The sequence below is a fragment of the Cynocephalus volans genome, chromosome 4 (assembly GCF_027409185.1).
Source record: "Cynocephalus volans isolate mCynVol1 chromosome 4, mCynVol1.pri, whole genome shotgun sequence".
Lineage (NCBI taxonomy): Eukaryota > Metazoa > Chordata > Mammalia > Dermoptera > Cynocephalidae > Cynocephalus > Cynocephalus volans.
The window spans coordinates 149,128,436-149,151,769 of NC_084463.1; the positions used below are offsets into that span (position 1 = coordinate 149,128,436).

General features: G+C 34.5%; 1 pseudogene; it reads right to left on the bottom strand.

The window, feature by feature from the left end:
* Nucleotides 1-11,017: 11,017 nt before the first annotated feature.
* Nucleotides 11,018-11,910, bottom strand: LOC134376515 (olfactory receptor 4C12-like; annotated as a pseudogene).
* Between the last annotated feature and the right edge of the window lie 11,424 nt (nt 11,911-23,334).

Consider the following 23,334-nt stretch of genomic DNA (forward strand, 5'->3'; position numbering starts at 1 on the left):
AATACAAACAGAAAAAAGCATTTCACAAAATTCTACATCCTTTCGTGATAAAGACTCTCAGAAAATTAGGTACAGAAGGAAAGTATCTTAACACAATAAAAGCCATATATGACAAACCCAGGGCCAGTATCATCATGAATGGGGAAAACCTGAAAGCTTTTTCCCTAAGAACAGGAAGACAAAGATTCACACTCTTACCACTCCTATTTAACATAGCGTTAGACATACTAGTGAGAGCAATCAGGCAAGAAAAAGAAATAAAGGGCATCCAGATTGGGAAAGATGAAGTCAAACTGTCCCAGTTTGCAGATGATAATATCTTATGTATAGAAAAGCCTAAAGACTCTACAAAATACTCTTAGAGTTGATAAATGATTTCAGTAAGGTTGCAGGATACAAAATCAACACCCGAAAATCAGTAGCATTCTTTATACTGCAACAACAAACTAGCAGAAACAGAAATCGAGAAAGCTAGCCCATTTACAGTAGTCACTAGAAATAAAAATTAAAAAACTAGGAACCAATTTAACCAAGGTGGTGAAAGATCTCCACAACAAGAACTACCAATCACTGCTGAAAGAAATTAAAGAGATCACAAAAAGATAAAAAGACATTCCATGCTCTTGAATTGGAAGAACTAACATTTTGAAAATGTCCATACTTCTCAAAGCAATCTACAGATTCAATGCAATCCCTTTCAAAATACCACTGACATTCTTCACAAAAGTAGAAAAAACAACCCATTCATATGGAACAACAACAGACACCAAACAGCCAAAGAAATCCTGAGGAAAAACATAAAGCTGGAGGCATAAAAATACCTGACTTCAAACTATACTACAAAGCTATAGTAACCAAAACAGCATGGTGTTGGCATAAAAACAGACACTCGAACCAATGGAATAGAACACAGAACCCAGCAATCAACCCATATACTTACAGTTGACTGATCTTCAACAAAGTCACCAAGAACATACATCAGAGCAAAAACTGCCTCTTGAATTAACAGTGCTGGGAAAACTGGACATCCATATGTAGAGGAATGGAACTAGACCCACACCTCTCACCATAAAACAAAATCAACTCAAAATGGATTAAAAAGTTAAGTATAAGACCTGAAACTATAAAATTCCTAAAAGAAAACATAGGAGAAACACTTCAGGAAGTTGGAACGGGCAAAGTCTTTATGAATATGACCCCCAGAGCTCAGGCAACAAAAGGAAAATAAACAGATGGGATTATATCAAACTAAAAAGCTTCTTCACAACCAAAGAAACAATTAACAGGCAAAAAGACAACTTACACCCTGGGAGAAAATATTTTCAAACTATGCATCTGACAAAGGATTAATAACCAGTTTATTCAAAGAACTCAAACAACTTAACAGTAAAAAGTAAATAAAATAACAAATAACCCAACTGAAAATTTTGCAGAGGAGCTGAATAAGCATATCTCAAAGGAGTATATACCATTGGCCAACAGACACATGATAAAATGCTCAACATCTTTCAGCATCAAGGAATGCAAATTAAAACCACACAAAAATATCATCTCACCCTAGACTGGATGTTATCAGAAAGACAGAGAATAACAGGCCGATCCCACGGCGCACTCGGGGGAATGCGGCACTGGGAGCGCAGCGACGCTCCCGCCGCAGGTTCGGATCCTATATAGGAATGGCCGGTGCACTCACTGGCTGAGTGCCGGTCACGAAAAAGACAAAAAAAAAAAAAAAAAAAAAGAAAGAATAACAACTGCTGGCGAGAATGCAGAGAAAGGGGAACACTCCTACACAGATGGTGGGACTGGAAATTGGTGCAGCCACTATGGAAAACAGTACAGAGGTTCCTCAAAGAACTACTGATAGAAATGACATATGATCTGGCAATTCCCTGCTGGGTGTATACACAAATCACGTTGAAGGGATGCCTGTACCCCAATGTTTATTGCAGCTTTATTTACTATAGCCAATACTTAGAACCAACCTAAATGTCCATCATCAGATGACTGGATAAGGACAATGTGGCATATTTATACAATGGAATACTTCTATGCCATAAAAAAGAATGAAATACCACCATTTGCAGCAACATGGATGAACTTAGAGAATTAGGTTAAGTGAAATAAGCCAGGCACAGAAAGAAAAATATCGCATGCCCTTGCTTATTTGTGAGAGTTAATAAAAAATGAATAAACAAACAAACAAAGATACAACAATCACAACAATACTCTGAACTTTTAAGAGAAGAAAATAGAACTGAGGTTACCAGAAGTGGCAAAGGGGAGGGGGGGAGAAAAGGAGGAATTGGTAAAGGGCCACAAAAATCAATTACATTGTATAATGAAGAATACACTAATTATACTGATTTGGTCATCACACACTCCCCAATGGTATTGATATTCAATGCTATACCCCACAATATGTGCAGCCAACTATGTTCCAATAATAGGTAAATAAATTTCAAAATAAAATATTTTGAAAGAATAGCAGAAAAGAAAAGAAAAAAAAAGCCAGGCACAGAATGGGAGCTAAAAAGTAAACAGATTTTTAAAAAGAAAGAAAGATACAGCAATCACAATAATATGTTGAACTTTCAAAAAGAGAGGATAGAGCTAAGGTTACAGAGCTGAGAAGAGGGGAGGCAGAGAGGGTAAGGGAGTAATTGATAAAGGGCCATAAAAAACTATTATATCGTATAATATTGAATATTCTAATTATCCTGACTGAGCATATCATATTGCACACAGGTATTGATATTCAACTCTGTAACCCTCAACTATGTTACAATAAAAAATAAATAAAATTTTAAAAAGTCAAATGATAGAAAATATTTCAACATCATCATGATAAAAACTTTCAACAAGATAGGTATAGAAATTATCTGAACATAATAAAAGCTATAAATGTTAAACCCACAGCTAGCATCAATCTGAACAAGGAGAAGTTGAAAGCTTTCCTTCTACGGGAAAAGACAGGAACAAGACAAGGACACCTGCTCTCACCATTCCAATTTAACATAGTATTGTAAGTTCTAGCCAGAGAAATTAGGCAAAAGAAAAAAATAAAGGACATGCAAACTGTAAAAGATGATGTGAAATTGTCCCATTTTGCAGATGACATGATCCTTTATGTGGAAAAACCTATAGACTTTTAGAACTGATAAAAAAAACTCTTAGAACTGATAAAAAATTCAGTGAAGTTTCCAGAAGCAAAATCAACAAACAAAAATCAGTAGTGTTTCTATACACCAACAATGAACAAGCAGAAACAGAAATCAGGAAAGCAATCCCATTTACCATAGCCACCAAAAAAATAAAATACCTAGGAATAAATTTAAACGAGGAGGTGAAAGAAAGTAAAGAGCACACAAAAGATGGGAAGACATTCCATGCTCATGAACTGGTAGAATTAATGTTGTGAAAATGTCCATACTACCCAAAGCAATCTACAGATTCTGTGCAATCCCTACCAAAACACCAATGACATTCTTCACCGAAATAGAAAAATAATCCTAGCATTCATACGTAACAACAAAAGACCTTGAAAAACCAAAGAAATCCTTAGCAAAAAGAATAAAGTGGAAGTCATTATACTACCTGATTTCAAAATATGCTACAGTGCTATAGTAACCAAAATGTCATGGTACTGGCATAAAAACAGACACATGGACCAATGGAACAAAATAGGGAATGCAGATTTCAATCCATGTACTTACAGCCAATTGTTCTTTGACAAATGTGCCAAAAAATACCTTGCAGAATGGACAGTTTCTTTGATAAATGGTTCTGGGAAAACTGGATATCCATGTGTAGAAGAATGAAACTAGACCCCTATCTCTCACCATATGCAACAGTCAACTCAAAATGGATTAAAGACTTGAATGCAAGACCTAAAACTATAAAACTTCTAGAAGAAAACACAGAGGAAATACTCTAAGACGTAGACTGGGAAAAGAATTTATTTTATGCATAAGCAACAAAAGCAAAAATAAACAAATGGGAATTTATCAAACTAAAAAGGTTCTGCACAACAAAGGAAACAATCAGCAGAGTGAAAATACAACCTACAGAATGAGAGAAATTATTTGCAAGCTATGCATCTGACAAGGGACTAATATCCAGAATATACGAAGAACTCAAATAACTCAATAATAATTTGAGAAAAACCCAAATTAAAAAATGGGTGAGGGAACTGAATAGATATTTCTCAAAAGAAGACATACAAATTGACAACAGACAGGTATATGAAAAAATGCTCAACATCACTAAACATTGGGGAAGTGCAAATCAAAACCACATTGAGATATCTCACCTCAGTTAGATTGGGTATTATCAAAAAGACAGAAAATAACAAATGCTGGTGAGGATGCAGAGAAAAAGGAACCCTTATACATTACTGATGGGATTATAAATTAGTACAGGCATTATGGAAGTCAGTACGGAAGTTTCTCAAGCAACTACAGATAGAACTACCACATTATTCATGCATTAGTCCATTTCTTTTGCTTATACCAGGAATACCTGAAACTGGGTAATTTTTAAAGAAACAATACTTATTTCTTACAGTTTTGGAGGATAGGAAGTCCAAAGTCCAGAGAACACATCTAGTGAGGGCCTTGTTCTTGGTGGAGACTCTACAGCAACTCAAAGTATCACACAGCAGATGGCTGGAAAGAGAGAGACACTAACCTCCACACTTGCTCTCCTTATAAAGGCATCAGGATCATGCTCATGACCTCCATTAAACCATCAATGTATTAATCCATTCACTAGGGTATGGTCCTCACAATCTAATCACCTCTTCAAGGCTCCACCTTTCAATTACAGTAATAGAATTTCCCACCCTCTTAACACTGTTACAGTGAGGGTCAAGTTTCTAATACATGGAACTTTGAGAACATAGTTCAACCCATAGAACCCAGTAATCTCACTACTAGATATATACCCCAAAGGAATACAAATCATGTCAAAAGGATATCTGCACTACCATGTTTATCTTGGTTCTATTCACAATAACTAAGAGTTGTAACCAACCTAAATGTCCATTAACAGATGAATGCGTAAGGAAAATGTGGTATATATACACAATGGACTACTACTCTGCCATAAAAAGAATGAAATTCTCCAAATCACAGCAACATGTAGGAACTTAGAGAAAATTATGTTAAGTGAAATAAACCAGGCACAGGAAGAGAAATACTGCATGTCCTCATTCATAAGTGGGAGCTAAAAGAAATAAACAAATAAATAAATAAAAGGAGAGAATGATACAATAATCACAATAATTCATTGAACCTTCAAAAGCAGAGAACAGAACTGAGGCCACCTCAGGAGGGAAGAGGGAAGGGGGTTAGGGAGAAATTGTTATAATGCCACAAAAAATGATTACATTGTAAAAGGATAAATATAGTAATAACCTGATTTTAGGATCACATACTGCACACAGGTATTAATATTCAATGCTGGAGCCCACAGATATGTACAATCAAATATGTTTCAATAAAAAGCATTTTAAATTTTTTTTTCAAAACTCCCATTGGCCCCCAGAGAGATTTAATGCACTTTTAAATCAATTACAACAAATTTTTCACCAAAAAAAAAATATTTAATATTAGAAAATTAAAAAATAAAAAGACAAGTGATAAGTGTTGACTGAGAGGTGGAGGAAAGATAACTCTTACATACTGCTGTTGGGAATGTAAATTTGTACAATAATTATGGACAACAGTATGAAATTTCCTTAAAAATTTAAAAATAGAACTACCATATAATCCAGTAATCCCTCTTCTGGGTATATATCCACAGGAAATGAAAGTAGTAGCTAGTAGATACATCTGCATTCATATATTCATTGAAGCATTATTTATAATAGCCAAGATATGGAAAAAACCTAAACGTCCATTGAGAGATGACTGGACACAAAAATTGTGATATATGGGGGCTTTACAAAAGAAGGACGTCCTGCCATTTCTGACAACATCTATGAACCTAGAGGACATTATGTTGAATGAAATAAGCCAGACACAGAAAGAAAAATACTGCATGATCTCTCCTCCATGTGAAATTTTTTTTAAATTTAAATACTTAAAAATATAGAGTGGTTACCAGAGGGAGTGTGGTGAGAGAAATGGGGAGATACGTAGAATGAATAAGTGTAGAGGTCTAAAAAAGTAAAGTATGAAAACTATAGTTAATAATATTATATTACATATGGGAAATTTTCTTAAAAAGTAGATTTTAGGTCCTCTTACCAAGAAAAAAAATTAAACATAACTATCTGAGGTAATGGATATAATAAATTGCTTACCTGAAGTAATAATTTCATTATGCATGGTATCAAAATATCATGTTGTACACCTTAAATTTATATAATAAAAACCAGGAATATTACATTTAAAATAAGAGTAAAATAAAAGAAACATTTTTACTGAGGAAATGTTCCTTTGATAAACATCTCAAAATTAAGTTGAAAGAGCTGCTTGAGATTTGCTATTAAATTATATACTATACTATGCTAGTCACAAAAGGTTAAGCTCTGATCTATTCATTTGTGTTTCTATTTCAGCACTAACTGCAATTATTAGGACAATAGGTATTCAGTAAAAATTAAATAAACATGAATAATGTCTACGATAGCAATAAATTTTCTGCTCTTCAACTTCCTTTTAGTCCCTGATTTTTCCCTTTCTTCTTATGTGTAGGTCAGAGACATGAACACCTTTAACTTATGTAGAAATAACTATCTACAGGATAAATAAAACCCATTGATGAGATTCCATCCCCAACTGTAGTGAAAATCAGGAATGTGAGGCTGCCCAAAAAACTCTTAAACACATACTGAACATGTTGCTAGTTTCCAAAGTATTAACCCACTTTTTCAAAAGAACTACATACATTTCCCTGTACCCTGCCACTTGAGTGCAGAAATGTGACTTGGCTACTGCCAACCAAGAACAAGTATTTGAGTTGAACATTAGTTTTCTGAGACTGGATTCTGACTGTGTCAACAGAGTCAGAGTGATTCTGAGGTCAGTAGTGCTTGTGGAGTTTTGCCAGTGGCAGCACGGTCATGGTTTTAGCACAACAGCATCTCCTTTAGCATGCCTGTCCTAACATACGTGCTTTTGCCAGTTATTCCTGGTAGTTCATCTCAGATTCTGTGATCCTCACCTTCCAAACATTATATAAACTACTTAATTACATAGAATAAATATCTTCTACTTAAATTAGCTACAGACAATTCTGTGTCATCAAATAAGAGCCATGGATGATACAGTAAACTGACCTGAAATTGTCCATTTAGGTTAATCACTAAAAATGGAAAGCCATCAATTTCAGAAGCATCTCAGTTAACAAGGGTCCCTTTTCAAGGTATTTACTCCTAAGTGCGTTAAGTGGAGATGGTAGATGATAGCTATTTATTCAAATTAAGCTTTTACTATGTGCACAGTCTATCCCAGGTGCTGGAAATGCCAAAGTGAACCAAATAGCCAATGCCTCTATTTTCATGAAATTTACACTCTAGTTGGGAGATAATAAACAAATATATCAGATATTCAGATGCTGAAAGTGCTGTAGAGAAAATGTTATGGAGTGATGGGATAGAGAGTGACTCAAAGACACAGAGAATGGTCTTACATGGGTGGTTGAAGAAGACCACTAAGGAGGTGGAAATTGAGCTGCAGACGGAGTGATGACAGCAATCCAGCCATGCGAGGATCTAGAAGAGGAGCATTTGGGGGATAAAGAGTGAGCACAAAGGCCTAAGGGCAAGAGTGAGACCACTGAGGCTGGAGCACAGGAAACATGTGCGAGTGGCACTGCAGGGGGTCAAAGAGATGTGTGTTTGAGTGGGGAGCAATTGCACACAATCTGAAAGGACATGGAAACATCAGCTACAGTTTAATGTAAACTTGGTTAAACAGATAGTTTTCCTTCTACCAACGGGCGTAGTTCAGCTTCTTTATGTGAATGCTTTTACATGGGAACAAAGTGGTAGATACTAAAATAGAAGATGTCCATGCAGAGGCAAGTAGAGATCAGTGTTGTCGGCTACACCAACGGGTCCACCAAAAGGAGAAACTGCCAGGAGGCACACACAAAGTGGTCTGGGCAAGGTGCTTACTTGAATACATGGTTTATGTCATTTTAACTTGATTTTAATTAGAGCCGAATTAAATACAATTAAGGTGAGGTTAGTTGGTGATGTTAGAGTCAGGAAAGAGAGTTGTTAATGATATTGACCCAGGCCAGACAAAATTCCCCTTTTTTATACATTTACTTATTTATTGCCTATCTCCCTTGACTAGAACGTGTTTCTGTATTCAGATGTGTCATTATTATGATATATACCATAATGTTTAAGAGTGCAAGTTCTGAAGCAAAACCACATGAATTCAAACCCACCTCATGTTTTTACTACCTCTGTGACCTGGAATAATGTATTTAAATTTTCCAGGCTTCAGTTAATTGCTTTGGAAATTATCTATTTCCCAAGCCTCTTGTGGGGATTAAAGAAGTCAATGACTTTGTAGCACGAGCCACGTTGTAATAGTTAATAGAAGCTTTTACCAGAAGTATTAATTATTGTACTACAGCTTTCTTATTTGTCATAAAAAGTCCATTAAATTTTGAAGTTTTCCTTAACCTGATTTTGATTCTGGAGATGTTCAGACTTTTCAGGTAGACTGTTTCAGAGTTTATCTCTTAATTTGGGGGGATTTACTCTTAGAATTCAGAAAATTCCTCATGGCCTGCTAATATAGTATTTACATACAGCTGAATAATAAGCATAAATCATAAAGGTTTTTTTTTTAATGGACAAACAGAAATGGGACACTGATGATGAAACAAAGACCATGACATTTTTTAAGCATTCATTGAGTGACAAGCACTATCCTGGACACTTTGCATATAGTGTCTCATCCACGGCTTAAAATAATCCTATGAAAAATGTATTACCATTTCATTGTACATGTGAATGAAGATTAAAATAAGATCATGAGAGATTGTGAAATACGTACAATGTTACATAAACTAATGATATAGTTTAATCCTAGCTATATTGACACCATATCTCAAATCTTTCCATATCATCCAAGACTCTACTACTAAAAAGACTTCCAGAAGCCGAATAATGACCCTATCAGTCAACAATGTTTTTGCCTGAAGTTAAAGGGAAAAGTTACGTGACATAATATTGGTCATACAAGAAGGTGCCTTTTTCATCTAAGGAGACAAGAACAGGGTAAGATCCGCAGAGGTCCTGATCTAGATATAATAAGCACACTGTTAGGACTAGAAGAGATATAAGGCAAAAATAGGACACCATTGAATGTTGGGTCACCACAAGTCAATATTTTTTGCCTTTAAAAAGCACTTTTATAATGTTTACTGTGTGTCTGACAGTGTTGTAAGGACTTAACAAATATTAACTCATTTAAGTGGTCCAACAAATTTATGAGAGAGGTACTACCATTACTATTTTTACAGATGAAGAAATGTGGAATAGACAGGTTAAATGACTTCTCAGGTCACATTCAAATGCAGGAAGTCTGACCTCAGTCTGCTCTTACCTCAGGACCATACTACCTCCTCTAAACAAATGTCTCACTTTAAGTATGTTCATATTCTGGTTGCCTGCTGTGTTGACCTCAGATTCAGAGTAAAATCACCCTTTGATCCTTCAGGGCTTGTCATGAGAAAATCAAACACACAAATGAATCATCCACAAGAACAAAGAGACACGGGGCCGAAGGAGATCAGAAAACCAGGAGAGATCAGTGCAGTAATGAGCAAGGATGTTGGGAAGCATTCCTGCCACCCCAAATCCTACAGTGTCACTCAGCTCAGAATATGATTTGACACAGCAGGGACAGGGAAATTATGTATAATTCCTTCTAAAGCTCAAAAAATTGATTAATAAGTGTTTCTAATATACTTACAAAGACTCCAGTAATAAAGAATATTTATAATAGCTAAAAGCTATTGAGCACTCAGTGGTAATAAGAGCTTTATGAGAATTATGTATTACGTATTTGATCCTAAAAACATCTCAATCATTACCCTTTAATTTAAACTTTAAAAAGTAGTGGTTTGACAAAGCTCACACTATCTGTGGCAAAACTAAGTTTGGAACTCGGGACTATCTTAATCTGAAACTATGCCGTTAACCATGATGGTACACTAAACCCTATCACCCATTCCACTAAAATGTGCATTCAAAAATGGTATGTAAAATTACCTTCACACAGCAAAACCCTGAAAACAAGGCCCTCAGCATGAATGACTGGTAAAAACTACAATAACAATCAATTTTAGTCCAAATAATGCAGCAGTAATGCATGCCAGACCTTTCCTTTGGAGGCAGGGAGAAAACGAGACAGTCAGACCAGATGTGACAAAAGATTAGAAAGCAGAGAAAGAAAACTTGGAGAAACAATACAAATAACATTTCTATTTTCCCAGAATATTTTATTTTTGTTGTGAAATTGCAAAGGTATTGGCTTGCATTGCATGATTTATGAAGAATTGAGAGTTCATTATTCTTATAGTTTCTACTATGAAAGATACTTCCCAGGAAATGTCTTAATAAGGTGATCCATTAATGGGCTAAGGATGCAAGCATAATCCATACCACTATTGCTCACAGTTTTTGCATAGATCACCTACTTACAAACATGGATAATTTTATAAAAATGCAAATACGCCAATCCAACAACAGTCCTGCTGAATTAGATTTCGAGAGCTGTGTCCCAGGAATCTGCATTTTATCAAGAAGCTTAACTGATTCTGATGGTGCACCAATGTTTGACAATCAAATGAACAGTAAATAATTCTAAATGGGAATTTTTATAATGATAAACAATTTACTGCCTAAGCCTTTCGTCAAATGGTTTATATACCAACAACAACATACTTTGACATACACTGTTCACTTAGTCCAGAATCTTAGACATTATGTTTTCTTTTTTTCACCATTAAGTAATTTTGTTTCGTGATTATTTCTTTGTTGAAATCACCTATTGACCCAGAACTTCTTCATAGCATGTTTTAATTCTGCATTTCTAAGGCTGTAGATTAAAGGGTTTAACATAGGACTAATCGTGGTATAAAATACAGCCACGGCTTTATCAATGGAAAAGGTGGTCACTGGACGCAGATACACAAATATGCAGGGCACAAAGAATAAGATGACCACTGTGATGTGAGATACACAGGTGGAGAGGGCTTTGCGCCTTCCCTCCAAGCTGTAGGATTTCAAAGAGTATAGGATGACCATATAAGAGACCATCAGGAGGAAGAAGTTTAAAAGGTAGCAACAAAGAGAACAAGGGTATGAGTGTCCATGCAGACAAGTTTCAACAGAGGGTTAAGGTCACACATGAAGAGGTCTACATTATTGGGGCCACAGAAGGGCAGCCAGACTGTGGAGAGGATCTGAATGGTTGAATGGACAAAGCCTCCAGCCCAGGCCACTCCCACAAGGAGGCTACACATCTTTTGGTTCATGATGGTCATGTAGTGCAGGGGCTTACAAATGGCCACATAGTGGTCATAGGCCATCACCGTCAGAAGGATGATCTCAGCTGCACCAAAAAGATGCTCAGCAAAGACTTGAGTCATGCATCCCCTGAAAGAGATGTTTTTTCTCACAGCAAGAGTGTCAGCTAGCATCTTAGGAGTCATGGATGACGAACAGCAGCCATCGATAAAGGATAAGTTAGACAGAAAGAAGTACATGGGTGTTTCTAGGGCCGTGCTGGTGCCAATGGTAATCACGATGAGCAGGTTGCCTGCCAGGGTGACCAGGTAGACAATTAAAAACAAAACAAATGAGAATTTCTGAAGCTCCAGATTTTGTGTCAAGCCCATGAGGATGAACTCAGTCACGTTATTCATCCTCACCATCAATTCCATTCAGGTGACAGGTTGACTACCCTGGAAAAAAAGTCATACTCATCCTCAATAATAAGACATTCACTTAATGAAAAAATATATCCATGGCTACATCTTTTTAGTTGTACAAGAAGCAAAAACAAGCACAAAACCATGTCACCTGTCTTATTTTTTATATTCTACAGATGACATTGTATGTGAAGAGTACTCATTTCATCCTTTATAATTTCCTGATTTGTCTTTAATTTTCTACAGTAAAAAAAAATCTGTAACTTTTAAAATCAGAAAAGAAAAATGTCATACATTAAGTTTTAAGAGCCAATATGTGGCCGTTCACAGATACACAAAGATGCATGTACCTTACCCGAAAGTGGTGGACATACTTACCAAAGAAAAATCCAAATTGTTCCATTAAATCATACAAAAAGACTCAAGGACATAGAAAGATTCTTTCATAAGCCATCCCTTTTCCTATTTTGCCTGTCTGGAAGCTTCTCAACTTTCTCAGTATTAAAAATAATGCTGTACCTCCTTCCAGTCTCAGAGGTTGTGGTAAATGTCCATTACAGCACTTTCCACACGCTCTCACAGTCGTCTCTCTGGGTTCAACATCATGGTCCATGACGGCAAAAATCTTGCCTTACTACAATTGTAGTCTCTTTTATTTTTGTATCCCCAGTGCTGGCCAAAATGCAAACACTCATAAAGTGTTTACTCAGAGGGAGAACCAAAAAGGGGGCAAAGGGGAAAGAAAGTGGGAAAGAAAAAGGGAGAAAGGGAAATTAGAAATGCTTTAAAGAGTAAAGAAAGAGAATTAGGCCCAAAACCCAATGACATAATTTGGAGTCCTAAATCTAACAATTATTAGCATTATAATGTTAATTAATTTTATTTAACTGTGCTTCAATTTTTCACCTGTTAAAGGATGGATAAATATACGTATATTTAGAGCTGTTGTGAAGATTAAAATCATTCTAAACTTACTATTGCTGTTGTAATATGACTTTACAGTTCTCATGGAGGTATCACTAAAGAAAACTTTAAAAATTGTCTCTGAACATCTTCAGAAGGAAAAGATTCTGAAAACTTAAGCTAACCAAATGAGAACAAACATAAGAACCACGGGAAAAAGAAGAAATGTCAAAAAAAAAAAAGATAATCAGACTTTTTAAAAATAGAAAACACAGCAAGCTATTATAAGAATATCTAACACAAATTTATAATTATTTAGTTGGCTTACTTGTTTTGTGGGATTTATTGTCCATTCCTTCATTAATTCATGTGCTTAAGCCATATTACAATACATAGAAAATTTACTCATTCAAAAGTAGACTCACTATTGAGGTTATAATCTACTGGTTTGGCACAACTTGGCTTCTCCAGACTTGACAATACTTCATTAAACTCAATCAGCGTTCTCTTCAATCCAATGTGTGCGCAACCAGAGTAATACTCGTGTTAGTTTACTGTAAATTTATTGTAAAAAAAAAAAAAATCAAAGTGTTTCCAAAAGCAAAAAGCCTAAAGAAAAATAAAAAAGAAAATTGTACTTCTTGTACATATCACTTCAATGTATGTCTAGGACTTCTCACCCTGGCCTGAATTAGTTCAGATAATTGTCACAGATAGTAGACACATTCACTTTGTGTTTAAATGGTATTTGATCTGGAAGAGAGTGGGATGATTTCAGCAGCACTAGCCTATTTACAGTTCTATGGGACTCACAGAAATCTTCAAGGTTTCATATGTTTTGCATTGAACTTGGTCTGACAGCCTTGATACAGACTAAGAACTAACTAAGTAACCATTTTTAAAGCTAGAAAACAAATCCAATTACCAAGATATCAGCAGCTAATTGAAGGTCCCCTGGATGAGAAATATCCTGAAGCCAATTCTTCCAAGCATATTTCAGAGCATCAATGCTCACTGCAGAGCCACATGTTTTGGTCCTTGGGACTCAGCCTTTCTTCTCCCAAAATTCCAGTAGAACCCATGTCAAGACCCACAGCACATCAGGTAGAGTCACTGCCTTTGTGATTAGCTCTGTCTAAATATCCTCACAGCCCCTCATTCTCAACTCCTTCAACTCCCACTGTATAGAGACACAAGTGTTATTAAAGTGGGTGACTCACCTCTGCACTGTTTCATCAAGGGAAGAGCAATTAATTTCAGTAACCTTTGCCAAAATGGCAACCAAATGCTTATCCCTTCCTTTTGCTCTCCTTCTGACCAGTGAATGACATTTTTGACGAGATTTACAATTTATCTACAGGAATGGGATAATTATCAGGCTATGGTCAGAACCAAAATGCTTTAATTCTTTTTTTGTTTTAAGCAAATTTTTATTCAACATTTAAAATGTACTAGGCACCTTGTTGTTCCATAAAGACAATGACAGTAACTAACCATTGAGAGTTACACTGCAAGCCCTATATTACCTACATTATATGTGGTACCCTTTGTGATGGCTACTATTACTATTCCCATTTTATGAATGAGGAAATTGAGGCATTATGAGTTTAAGTAAATACATGAGTAAAAGTGAGTAGGTGACAGAACTCATATTTAAATCTAAGTCTGCCTCCACAGCCCAGATAGTGTCTCTGCCCTCATGATGCAATAATATAACTATTTTTAAAAAAGCAGTGGTGAGCACGATAAGAAAGGACACAGTGCTATATATCTGTGTAATGGGGATATGGCTTAGACTGGGGTGGAGGTGGAGTGTTCAAGGGAGATTTTCTTAAGGAAGTGGTATGATGTTGAATTTGAAGCCAAAAACTGTTATTCAAAGCCTAAATTAGATAAGAAAGTGAGGGTTTGTGATGGTTAACAAATTTGAGAATTAGCTGGACTGTATCATCTTATGAACAGTAAACAACATGTGTGAGCCCACCACTTTTGCAAATAAATACAGTTTAATTTCTCCTTTTCAAATTCTATGCAAAAGAGCTGGCTGGATAGCTCAGCTTGTTAGAGCACAGCCTTATAAGCACCAAGGTCATGGGTTCAGATCCCCAAACCAGCCAGCTGCCAAAAAAGAAAAACATTCTATGCATTTTTTTTCTTGATTACACTGACTGGGACCTCAGGACAATTTTAAAAAGAAGTGGGAAAAACAGATATCATTACCTTGTTCCTGATCTTAGCAGTAAATCCATGAAATATTTCACCATTAATATACTATACTCTATCTATTGTGCCCTTTTACCGCATTGGAGATTTTTCCTTCTCTTCCTAAATTGCCACAAGTTTTTATCATAAATGAGGGGTAATATTTGCTGAATGCTTCTCTATATCCACTGAGATGATCACATGATATGTTCTTTTATTTTATTGTCAGTCCATTTTATTGATTAATTTTCTAATGTTAAACCAGCCTTACATTTCCCGAATAAACCCCATGATATAAATCATGATATATTATCCTTTTAAAATACTGCTTGATTTGTGACATCACTAAAGGATGGCTGAGTAAGTAACTCCTCTTCAAGAACTCTCATACTTGCTGGTGATAGGGCAAATTGTTAGAATCACTTTAGAGAGTAATTTAGTAATCTCTATCCTAAGAAAATGTAGTTTATGGTGTAGTTTGTGACCCAGCAATACTACTTCTGAGAACTTATAATGATATTTTGATAAGAAATTGTGAATACATAAATGTGGATATCCTTGAAGTGTTATTTTTAATAGCAAAAAGACTGGAGCCACTACAATGCCCTTTGATATGTGTTTGGTAATAAATAGCGGTATTTTGAAAATAATTATACCATATAGCCAGTAAAAGTTTAGGGCATTATTTATATATACTTATGTATATTTTATACTTAGTATCTCCAAAATAGAATATTGCAGGAAAATTGAGCAAGAACCACACGGTAGTGATTTGGATATGACTTACAGAAGAAGTACCTATGTATGTTCCTGTTATGGATAAGCATGTACGTGCACTTCTATTTCTCAAGGGTTCAAATAAACAAAGAAAGAGGTGACAGCAGTTACCTGAGGTGGAAAAACAGATAGACTGTGGGAGAGTAGAATGTGGGAGACTTTTTAAAAATCCTGTATTGTAAAACACATTAGGTAAATGTATTACCTAATCAAAGATCATTACATTTAATCATAAATAATTATTTTTTTTGACCAGTAAGGGGATCACAACCCTCGTCACAGTGTGGTCTGCACCACGCTCAGCCGATGAGCGCACCGGCCATCCCTATATAGGATCAGAACCCGTGGCCTCGGCGCTACTAGCGCCGCACTATCCCGATTAAGCCACGGTGCCAGCCCATAAATAATTCTAATATAGAAATTGATGACTAAAAGAAGTTGGTATGATATCACTTATGACCAACAAGGTATCTGAAATTTCATTATTACCAATTGTCTGTCTTTATATCTATCTTTCTCTTTTTAGGTAGGTTGATAATTACACATATTTACATATATAGATGCCCTTGTGTACAGATAATATGAGGATAAACTATGTATATTAATATATTTGTACTTTGCATATTTATATATTAAAATGTTTAGTGTATATGCTACGGACTACATATATTATATTATAATACAAATACCTGTTGATTACTTCAAGAACCAGATTATATTGGATCTATAGAAAATAGTCACTCTTTCTTATTTATAATTAACTTAGACTTCTAGAAAGTTTTCATTGTGCTATATTATGTGGAGCATTAAGTGGGTTTAAAATATTTCAACCCAAATAACTGACAGAGAGACATAGTTCATTAGTGAAGGCAGTGCGTCAGGGAAGTGTTCTTGTGCATTTGGATATCTGTCCTTGTGATTCATGTAGCAAGCGTCACTTTTAAAAAGTCCTTGACAAAGTCTTATAGACATATGTGCACGAGAACCCTTTATCATAGGCATGTGTGTGAGGGCCATCCCATCTTAACCTCTTGGCTTTATTTCTTTGTTACATTGTGACACATGTTACCACATCATGATTCTGACGGCTTACACATTTCCCCCTTTGATTAACATTTCTTCAAAAATATTGCTGATCAATCATCTTGTAGTTAGGTTGATATTGTCCTTCAGTGCCAGAATGATCCTGTCCCAGTTGAAGGACTGTCCCACACTGGACTGTGGCAGCAATTTTAAGTCAATGCCAAAACCTGTCTACCCATAAATAAATGCTTTTTCATTTAATCAAGGTCACCAAATATGTTTGTCTCATAGAAAAGAGTGTTTAGTTGTTTTTGTTACCTTTTTTTAGTACCATTTTTGTTGTTATAGTTTTTACTCATTGCAAAATAATTGGTGGTTTATTTCTGTTTCATAGTAAAAAAATTCTTCTCCACCTGTGCCCTGCACCTGACTGCAATCACCATTTTCCATGGGATCATCCCCCTTCTCTACTGTGTGCCCAACTACAAAAGCTCATGGCTCCTGATCAAACTGGACCCTGTGTTGTTTAGAGTTGTGATCTGCATTCTGAATTTCCTTCTCTAAATCCTTAGTAACAAAGAGGTGAAAAGGACATTCACGAGGTTAATCAACTCTAACCTGCATTCTTACTCAATATAATTCATTCAATTAAATGTATATACATTTCTGTTCAAGCTGTGTTCAGTTTTTCCTATATATTGTTGGTGGTAGTTTAGCTTTCTTTAAAAAAGAATATATATATATATATAGGTTAAATCAATTAAATATTGCATATGCCATTATTTACCATGTTCAGAGTGTCTTACAATTATCTTTGGCTTTACATAGATATAATGAACTGTGATTCACCTCATCTTAGAAAGTTTCATAAGGAAATATATTTCAACATTTCTATTTTGGACTCTGTGGAAGTCAGGATGTAAAAGAAGTTGTCTGTATTTAGGAATTTATGAAAACTGAGACTTATGTTATGGATTAGCTTTAAGTTGTGCTCAATAAAAAAGCTGCAAACACAGTTGATGACTTTCTTGACCTGATCCATTCTCGTTTCAAAACCAACACTAATGATTTGGTAAGTTGTGTAAAACAGAACATTTTGTTTCAACTTAAACTTTATTTCAGATCAAATGAGGATTTGGAGTTTAATTATGAAAAAAACATTATGAGACTTTAAGCAAGCAGATGCTGAAAATATTACTATAAATTATATGTGTCACTCATTTTTTGAGTATCAAAGTAATATATTTGAAAGGTGTTGAAATAATTCTGAGTATCAAGAAAAAGTTCAATGTACTTCTAACCATGCATATTTCCATTACTGAGTGGTACAGAGACCAAGAATAATAAAATGTACTTTTCAATCACCCATTCTCGCAATAAAATTGTCCCTCCTACCAGCCTTCATATCAATAAATGATATCCACATCTACTTAGTGGATTAAACAATGGAAAAATGTCGTTTATTATTCGGTATTCTGTAGACTCTCACAAACAACTGTCAATAAATTATATATTTCTATTTGCAAAATCTATTTCTTCAGTGTCTGCTCTCTGAGCCATCATTGTCATTAAGTTGGTCTTTAGCAGTTAATACAAAATGAATAAACTATCCTTGTTTGTTAATCTTATATAAGCCACTGATCTTAGATTATCTGTTATAATTTTGAAAAATGTAAAATGAGTTTATTATATCCCCCAACATAGAATTATCCAATAGTTTTATATTACCTTTAAGATTAAAATCTAATTCATTGCAATATATGACCTTTACTTAATTCAATGACATCATCATTTTAAATTTGAAATATGTTGAGAAATATACATGGGCATATATACCAATATACAGTTCATAGTACTCATTAGAATGGAATTTATACTTAGAAGAATTGTACATTTTATTATTTCCTCTTTTTTAATTTAATTTCTTTTTCTTTATTTTTAATTTTAAATTTGTTTGATTTTTAAATATACTTGTACTATTTTGGGGTACAATGTGTTGTTACAACATACTGCACAGTGATTCACTTTTGGTAGATGGGATAGTTTTCTACTCTTTAGGTCATTACTTCTTTTATTATCTCTCATTTTTTTAATGCCTATTGAAAACATATAACAATACTATCCTGGTAAAGATCAAATCATTGAAGACCTCAATTCATAAGTTTTTTAGGTGACATCTGATACATAACCAAAATTGATAAAGCGCATTAAAAGACAGGGCAATAAAAAACATATGAGGTGAAACAAATTACAATAATTAAAAATTAGGATTTTTGAATGCATACTGCAAATCAACTACATTCCTTATGATTAAGAAGACAAAAAATAAAAATAAAATAAAATAAACATTTACAGAGAACTGGGAATGATGAAACTGTACCAGGGTACATTTCCCCCCTGACTCTGCTTTGTAGGCCTAGTAATGTTCCCTCCCTCTGTTGGATCACGGCACTAATGTGATCTTTCTTTCCTTCCTTCTTTCTCTCTTAGCTCCCACATATGAGGGAGCACATGCGGCATTTATCCCTCTGTTCTTGGCTTATTTCACTCAACATAAGTTTCTCCAGGCTCATCCATGTTGTTTCAAATGGGAGTATTTCATTCTTTTTAATGACAGAGTAGTATTCCATAGGGTATATATATCACGGTTTCCTTATCCAATCATCAATTGATGGACATTTAGGTTGGTTCCATATCTTGGATATTGTAAACAGACTTGTGATGAAGATGGGAGTACAGGTTTCCCTTTGACATGACAATTTCCATTCCTATTGGCGCACACACAGAAGAGGGACTTCTGGGTTGTATGGAAGATCTATATGCAGTTGTTTGAGAAACCTCCATACTGTTTTCCATAGTGATTGCACTAATTTACAGTCATCAACAGTGTAGAGTGTACCCTTCTCTATACACCCTCGCTGGCATTTGTTATTAACCATCTTTTGCATTACAGCCAGTCTCACTGGAGCGAGGTGGTATCTCAATGTGGTTTTTATTTGCATTTCCCTAAAGACTAGTGATGTTGAACATTTTTTTCATGTATCTGTTGGCCATTTGTATGTCTTCCATTGAAAACTGTCTATTCAGCTCCTTTGCCCATTTTTTAATTGGGTTATTTGTTTTTTTACTGTATTATTGCTTTAGTTCTATGTATATTCTGGATATTAATCCCTTGTTGGACACATAGTTAGCAAAAATTTTCTCCCACTCTGTAGCTTGTGTTTTCACTCTGTTGATTGTTTCCTTTGCTGTGCATAAACTATTTAGTTGGATATAGTCCCATTTGTTTATTTTTTATTTCGCTACTTGTGCTTTTGGGCTCCTGTTCCTAAAGCCTGTGCCCAAACCTAATTACTGAAATGTTTCTCTTACATTTTCCTGTAGTAATTTTACATTTTCATGTCTAATACTTAAGTCTTTAATCCATTTTGAGTTGATTTTAGTGTATGGTGAGAGATGCATATCTTGTTTCACCTTCTGTATATGGATATCCAATTTTTCCAGCACTACTTGTTGAAGAGGCACTCTTCCAAATGTAGATTTTTGCTGTCTTTGTCAAATATCAGATGGCTATAAGCCTGAGCAGTGATTTATGGGTTTTCAATTCTACTCCACTGGTCTGAATATCTATTTTTATACCAGTACCATGCTGTTTGGGTTGCAATAGCTTTGTATAATAATTTGAAGTCAGGTAGTGTTGTGCCTCCAGCTTTATTTTATTATTATTATTATTTTTTTTTTTGCTCAGGATTGCTTTGTCTATTTGGGGCTTTTGTTGTTCCACATGAAAGGTAAGATTGTTTTTTCCATTTCTGTGAAGAATATCATTGGTATTTTTATGAAGATTGCATTGAATCTGTAGATTGCTTTGGGTAGTATAGACATTTTCACAATGTTATTTCTTCCAGTCCAAGAGCATGGGATATCTTTTCATCTTTTTGGTCTTCTTTAATTTCTTTCAGAAATCATTTGTAGTTCTCATTGTAGATGTCTTTAACCTCCTTCGTTAAATCAATCCCTAGGTAACTTATTTTTTAGTGACAATTGTAAATGGGCTTACTTTCTTTCACTTTCTGTTAGTTCATGGTGTGAGTATATAAATGCTCCCAAGTTTTGGGCATTCATTTAGTATCCTGCAACATTATTGAAATTATTAATCAGCTCTAGGAGTTTTTTGATAGAGTCTTTAGGTTTTTCTATATATAGTATCATGTCTTCTGCAAATAGAGAAAATTTGACTTCATCTTTTCCCATCTGGATTCCCTTTATTTCTTTCTCTGATTACTCTGGCTGGTACCTCCAATACAATGTTAAATAAAAGTGAGGAGAGTGGGCATCCTTGTCTTGTTCTTGTTCTTAAGGGAAAGGCCTTTAATTTTTCACTATTCAGAATGATACTGTAGGGGAACTTGTCATAAATGGCTTTTATTGTGTTGAAATATTTTCCTTCTATACCTAATTTGTTGAGAGTCTTTATCATGAAGGGATGTTGAATTTCATCAAGTGCTTTTTCAGCATCTATTGAGATAATCATATGACCTTTGTCATTGAGTTTGTTGATGTGATGTATCATATTTATTTCCTTTCATATGTTAAATCATCCTTGCATCCCTAGGGTGAATCCTACTTTATCATATTGTATAATTTTTAAAATATATTTCTGTGTTTTGATTGCTAATATTTTGTTGAGGATTTTAGCATATAGGTTCTTCAAGGATATTGGCCTACAATTTTCTTCTTTTGTTGTGTCTTTATCTGGTTTGGGTATCAGAGTTTTATTGGCTTTATAGAATGAGCTTCAGAGAATAGCATCTGTTTCAATTGTTTGGAATAGTTTGAGGAGAACTGGTATTAACTCCTCTTTAGAAGTTTGATAGAATTCACCTGTAAAAACATCCAGACCTGGACTTTTTTTTGTTGGAAGATGGTTAATTATCACCTCAAGTTCCTTGCTTGTTATTGGTGTATTCAGGTTTTCTATCTCTTCTTGGTTCACTCTTGGTAGTTTTTATGTGTTTAGAAACTTAGCCATATCATCCTGATTTTCATATTTGTAGTCATGCAGTTGTTTGTAATAGTCTCTAATGATTCCTTGTGTTTCTGTGATATCAGTTGTAATGTCTACCTTGTCATTTCTGATTTTTGTTATTTGGGTCTTCTCTCTTCTTTTTGTTGTTTACCTAGATAATGGTTTGCCTATTTTATTTATCTTCTTGAAAAACCAACTTTTTTGTTTTATTAATCTATTCTATTGTTTTTGGGGGTCTCTATTTCCTTTAGTTCTGCTCTGATCTTAATGATCAATAGATAGAATGTTAAGAGCACCCTAAAATTACCAGACCTTTCCTCCCACTACCAACAATAGTCCAAAGGATGACTTTTATCATAATGAAGTACTCGCTTTTTTATATGGATTCACTATCTATCGATGCTTCTCAAAATCTACAAATTGACATTACCTCTTTACAAGCTTTAGAAGAAAGATATAATGCGTTATGTGTTTCATTTATGTGACTTTTATAAACAAGCATTATAACTTTACAGATTATGTATATTGTTATGTACATTTATAGTTTCTTCTCATTTATTCCCATTTAATATTTTATGGTATAAATATTTCAACTTTCTATAATTAAATCTGCTATGATGAATATTTGACATATCTCAGTTTTAGGCATATAAAAATTTGGATGTCACACAAGTACTCATTACAATGGAATTGATACCTAAAAATATTATGCATTTAATTATCTCTCCATTTTTCAAATGGTTGTATCAATTGATACTTATAATAGCAATGTTTACTGTTTCTAAAGATATAATCCTCTTCTTGAGCAGCATGTAGTATTATCAGAATTTATGATCTTGCTCTATGTAAAATGCTTTATTGTAGCTATATTTTCAATATATCTGATTTTGAGGTAGGTCATATTTTAATATTTTACTGATTTTTTTCTTTTGTGAAGTGCCTTCATATGCCAATTTATCAACCTGCCTTTAATTATTTGTCTTTATTCTTATTTACTTGAAAATTTTTTGTGTATTATGAATATTATGCATTTTTCAGTTATAGATCTTGAAAATGTATTTGACTTTTGGCTATACTTTCTTCCTTCATGTCCTTTGATAAAGAGCAAGTCTGAATTTTAACTTAGTCAAATACATTCCTTTTCTAATTTTTCTTTTTTTTTTTGGTAATTGTTTCAGATTTTATTTATCTATAATTGAGGTCAAAAGCTGTTCTTCTATATTATATTCAATACTATATTTTGTTCTTTTTATATATTCCTCAAAGTGTTACTTGCAGTTCTTTTCTGTGAATGGTATTAGTTTTGGGTCTGTGACAGTTTCTTTTATTTGTTCAACATGCTTCCCTGTAGGCAGACAGAGGATAATTCCAATTTGACTTGCTTTGAATAATGCAGAGTGAGTGAAGGTGTTATACACTATATCACAGAAGAAGCTTTAAATACTACTGTGTGGTTTGAATTACTTTTCTCCTTGAGCTTATGCCTTCAACAT